Source organism: Limulus polyphemus, unplaced genomic scaffold (genome assembly GCF_000517525.1).
Source record: "Limulus polyphemus unplaced genomic scaffold, Limulus_polyphemus-2.1.2 Scaffold1169, whole genome shotgun sequence".
Taxonomy (NCBI): Eukaryota; Metazoa; Arthropoda; class Merostomata; order Xiphosura; family Limulidae; genus Limulus; species Limulus polyphemus.
In genome coordinates, this window is record NW_013666779.1 from 228,991 (window position 1) to 234,883 (window position 5,893).

The window sequence follows — 5,893 nt, forward strand, 5'->3', positions numbered from 1 at the left end:
TGCAAATCACATTTATATATACTACTCTAACCTACACCTTTTATTTCCATGGTGAAAACTATTTGTTTGGAATGAATGGTTATCATTGACAGTAAATGTTTTACATACTTTTTTGGGAGAGTTTATTCAACTATACTTAAACATCATGTCTCAATTTCTAACGAATCATAAATAGTTTAAACGACTAGTTTCATTCGACTTTGAACGTTCAGGGGAAGGTTCTATGTGGCTTATTCTAGTTAAATAAGCAATAAATCTGAAAAATGTAGGACTGTCGGACTAGATTAGTATGTAGCCGTATCGCCACTTTGCCGTCTCTTGGCCACGTCAGGGATATCTAGACCACGCAGACTTAATGTAGATTTTGTTAATTACTCTATTAATTACCTTTCCCATTCATTTTTATATTTCGAAATAAAGTTATTTTATTTTCCAACAAATTATAAGTTATTTATTTTATAGTTTTTGCGCAAAGCTTAAAAGAGCACAGATTAGACGAAAGGCAGCTAGTCAACAGCACTCAACACTCATTTTTGGGCTACTCTTGTCTGAATATTCTGTGGAATTCGACTGTCACTCCGATAACGCATCCATGGTCCCAATGTACAAAGTGCGATACTCCCTCAGGAAAGGATATTCAAAACAAGTTATAATAATACACATGACAACCTGACAATGGAGAGAAGTACCTAACAAAGGATTAGATATTCTGTCACAAGTAATTCAGGGTTGCTTTGATTTTATTTTGCTACAAGGTTTACGATACAGCTAACTATTCACTGTTGTCAAACGGAACAAAAGGATTGGGAAAAGTTGTCAGTATTTAAGTAGACACGAGAAGTCAACAAATCATCGATGAACCTATCACTGATCCACAGCGAAACCAGTTTCATGGGAATGTTGTGATGAACTTATCAAGGATCCATAATGTAAACAGTTTTCATAGGAATGTTGTGATGAACCTATCACTGATCCACACTGAAACCAGTTTCATAGAAATGTTGTAACGACGTAGCCATCGAATTGGTAGTGGAGAACAGGTTTCAGTAACAACAAGAACACAACTCGTTTGTCTTATCGAAGATGAGGTCAGGGGACTTGCTCAAATTGCATTTCCAAACTGGTGTATAAGCGCTGGACCTGTGCACTTTCAAACATGTATATTCGTTATCATAAGTTAGAATAACCTTTACTTATTTACTTATCTTACATTACCGTTTGTACAATTCTATGACTCAGGTATTACTTATTGATACTAGTATCTCAATCATGAATATTTTGAGCTACTTTTGATATTATTTACTTGAAAAAATATGTTTCACCAAAGAGTTGCACGTGATAAGTACAAAGTATTTTAGGCATTGTATATATGAGAAAATACAGTTTGTTAACTTAACGCTAACAGAAATATACAAAAAAGTAAGGTTCCCCAGTGGCATGTCTGCAGACTTACAACACTAGAAAACAGGTTTCGATATACCCATTGTGGGCAGAGCACAGATAAACCATTGCGCTTAACTACAAACAAAAAAGTAAGCTTTTGATACTGGTGTGTGTGTTTTACGTATTGAAAGTGTTACATAATGTCCTGCTTTATTATGAGTTACTGAGCTTTGGCAGAGAGGTAAATGTAACAATTTTTTATAATTCCCAATTCACTTACACAGTATTCAATGACATAGCTGAGGTTGATGTAAGAACCCATGTTTAACTGTTAAAAAATATCGTCACTGAAGCTAGAAGTTGTAGTAATTACAACTTGTAATCACTATAGGTTGAGATATTTATATAATAACACAGGTTTTTACTGTTAAAAAAAAATCTCGTCACTGAAGCTAGAAGTTGTAGTAATTATAACTTTTAATCACTATAGGTTGAGATATTTATATAATAACACAGGTTTTACTGTTAAAAAAAATCTCGTCACTGAAGCTAGAAGTTGTAGTAATTATAACTTTTAATCACTATAGGTTGAGATATTTATATAATAACACAGGTTTTACTGTTAAAAAAAAATCTCGTCACTGAAGCTAGAAGTTGTAGTAATTATAACTTTTAATCACTATAGGTTGAGATATTTATATGATAACACAGGTTTTACTATTAAAAAATCTCGTCACTGAAGCTAGAAGTTGTAGTAATTATAACTTTTAATCACTATAGGTTGAGATATTTATATGATAACACAGGTTTTACTATTAAAAAATCTCGTCACTGAAGCTAGAAGTTGTAGTAATTACAACTTTTAATTACTATAGATTGAGATATTTATGTAATAACACAGGTTTTACTGTTAAAAAATCTTGTCACTGACGTTAGAAGTTGTAATAGTTGCAACTTTTAATGATAACAAATTGTTTGAGATATTTACCCTTTAAAGTCATGTGAAATATAATTACATTGTATACTGCGGATAGAATAACAATCAACCTGTTCGTGGATTATATTAAGCTCTTACGTGAATTTGTCTTGTGATTACAGTAAATCCGATTTAAGTCCGTTTTCTGTACTTCAAATAAGCGTGTCAAGGCCCTAGTTTCATTGAATACAGAGTTAGAGCTAACATATTTGATGCTAGACCCTTGAAATTTCACCTAACGTCAAGCGAAGACAGCAAACAATTATCTGTATGTTAAACTAAAAGTAGTTCGAATCATGAAGAAAACAGATTATGAAAATTTTTTGAGGGAAGAGCGGTTATCAGCACACCTTGGAGGCTCGAACTATTTTTTGCTTTGACGTTAAGGGAAATTCCAAGTCTTGTTTCGAATATGTTAGCTCTCAGCCTGTATTTAAACGAAAAACGACTACCTTGACGTGCTACTTGACATAGAGGCACAGAAACAGATCCAATTCGGATAAAATAACATAATGTTTAGGGACAATAAGGGACCTGTTGGTCCATCTCGACGATCCCATCCGCTAAACTAGCTAAAACTTTTATATAAATAATTTTTTTTAAATCTTAAAGCCAGTCCTTATCATTCATAAAGTTATGAAGCTTTCTCTTAAACTCACTTAAATTTACTGCTTCCACAACATCGGAAGGGAACCTATTCCAAAGGTCAACTACCCTGTTAGAAAAATAAAACTGTCTTAGTTGAAAATGACTCCTACCTTGCCAAAATTTATACTATTGTCCCCTAGTCCTGCTATTCTCGTCTTTAAGTGTGAAAAAAGATGATGCATCAACGCTCTCAATTCCCTTTACAATCTTAAACACCTCAATCAGATCCCTTCTGGCTCTTCTTTTATCAAGCGAAAACAATTTCAGAGATCTTAATCTTTTCTCACATGACAACCCCTTCGTCCAAGGCACCATTCTGGTACCCCCTCCTCGAAATCCTTTCCAACAATTCAATGTCCTTTCTTCGCGTGTATGGGAGCTTAGTATAATCCACGAACTGGCTGATACAAATTCATGTGTCATTCTAATATACAGAGTAGATAGTGATCAAATTTCACATAAGTATTATCGATTATTATACTTCTGCGTCATATACTTTAATTAGTTCGTGTCTCACACAATCTATATCATCAAAGCTGTAGCTTTGGTCGTTTAAACACAACATGTAGCGCCAAACCACGTAAGTGAATGGGAAATTACGAGTTAAAAGTTGTTACATCTAACTGCCAGTGAGAACACTAAAATAAATAGCAAAAAAAGAATCCACAGTCCGGCATGCTAACAATACGACTTTACTGACCTGTAAATAAGTAGGAAATTAGGGTTTAAATGTTGTTACATTTTGTTTTAAATTATAAGTGATGGTTTTATGAAAGCAGAAAATTATTTAGTTTTTACATAATGGTATGAAAAAAAAAACAACAACACACACAGTTATTTATTTTAACTAGTATTTGTTTTGTTTTTGTATTTATTACAAAACTACTAAGACTATGTATCGCCGTTCCTAATTTTGAAATACTGACCAGACGGAAGGCAACCAGTCAGTAGCACCATCTGCTCGGGGATTAAATGTCATTCTTATAACGCATATGCAGCTTAAAGTACAGAAAATATTTTTGGTACTGTACGGGTTCGAACCCAGTTCACTAGCTCCTATTTGTTTATTTTTATCAGTGACAACAAAGTGAATAGTGTTAAATGTAACTCATAATGATGATCTGCAAAAGTTTAGCGTTAACATGTAACATTAATTACAGGAACGTATAACTAACCATTTGGTGCAAATTAATGTTCTCCCCCTCCTCCAGTGGCACAGTGGTAAGTCTAAAAACTTATAACGCTAAGCATCGGCTTTCGATACCAGTAGCGAGAACAGCACAGATAGCTCATTGTGTAGCTTTGTGCTTGACTACAAATAAACAATGTAAAGAATAAAGTGGGAAGTCTAGATTTTTATAGGTCTAATATAAATATAAAACAATGCAACTTAATTTTTTTTATGTAAATACATTCCTAGTAGTAAAAACAATGATCTCTTAGTCAAAGAGTGATAGTTTTAAACCAGGAAATCAATAATAATGACACTGTTTAGCTTTAGTTGGTTGGTAAAAAGAATTGTAAAGTGAATATTGTATATATATATATATTGTATATATATTTATTATAACACACCAGAAACGCTTGAATTAAGTCAAAGAGTAGCTCATAAGTGCTTTGTAATCTGTGTGACTCGTGAAGTAATGAAAGTACCTCACATTACTTGTGAGTTGCTCTTATATCCACACTATTGCTTCAGAGTAGGGGTTGTCAAACTTTATTTGCTGTGCCCCCCGTTTATAATATTTCAGGCTGTGACCTCCCCCATCACACACACCCACAAAGTAATAGCAAATTACTGTATATACTCTAAAATATTCGTTATCGAAGAATTTTTATTACTCCACCCCCCCACCCCCACAACGGGCTCCATCTGCATTAACCTTGCAACCACCATTTAGTTCGAAACCCCAGTTTGAGAAACTCTGTTTTTTACGTGAAAACCTTCCTATAACCATGTCAAACTGTAGTACATACATATACGTGAAAACCTTCTTATAACCAGGTCAAATTGTAGTATATACATATATATGAAAACCTCCTCATAACCATGTGAAATTGTAGTGTACAGATATATACATGAAAACATTCCTATAACCGTGTCAAAATGTATTATATACATGTATATATGAAACCCTTCCTATAACCATGTAAAAGTGTATTATATACATATATATGAAAAGGTTCCGATAACAATGTTAAAGTGTATTATATACATATATATGAAAACATTCCTCTAACCATGTCAAAGTGTATTATAAACATATATATATATGAAAAGCTTCCTATAACCATGTCAAAGTGTATTATATACATATATGTATGAAAACCTTGCTATAACCATGTCTGAAGTGTATTATATATATATATATGAAACTTTCCTATAACCAAGTCAAAGAGTATTATATACATATATATATGAAAACCTTCCTATAGTCATGTCAAAGTGTATTATATACATATACGTGAAAGCTATCCTATAACCATATCAAAGTGTATTATACACATATATATGTGAAAATCTTCCTATAACTATGTCAAAGTGTATTATATACATATATGTATATATGAAAACCTTCCTATAACCATGTCAAATTGTAGTACATTCATATACATGTACACTTTCTTATAATCATGTCATACTGTAGTACATTCATATATATGAAAACCTTCCTATAACCATGTCAAAGTGTATTATATACATACATACATATATATATATATTGGTGTACTTTGGTGACAGATTTTCTTGTAGGCCGATGTCTGTAGGTTTACTTTCTTCTTAGAATTCTTCTCAAGAAGTCGATAAGCCGTCTTAACGTTGTTAGAACAACGGGTAAAAATACTACACCAAAGAAACAGAACACAAAACTGCAACTCAACATC

The 5,893-nt window shown here is 32.8% G+C and overlaps 1 long non-coding RNA gene across 10 annotated transcripts in view; it reads right to left on the bottom strand.

The window, feature by feature from the left end:
* LOC106462452 overlaps nucleotides 1-5,893 on the bottom strand; it is a 159,716-nt gene that overhangs the window by 114,782 nt on the left and 39,041 nt on the right. For 5 of the 10 annotated variants that reach the window (XR_002611273.1, XR_001290992.2, XR_002611269.1 and 2 more), the window contains one exon: nucleotides 723-1,147. The exons of 3 other annotated variants lie outside the window; for them this stretch is intronic. This is a non-coding gene — a long non-coding RNA (uncharacterized LOC106462452). Of the gene's footprint in view, nucleotides 1-722; nucleotides 1,148-4,182; nucleotides 4,320-5,893 lie in introns of those variants that run through there. 2 more of the 10 variants (XR_002611271.1, XR_002611276.1) reach the window with 2 other exon arrangements.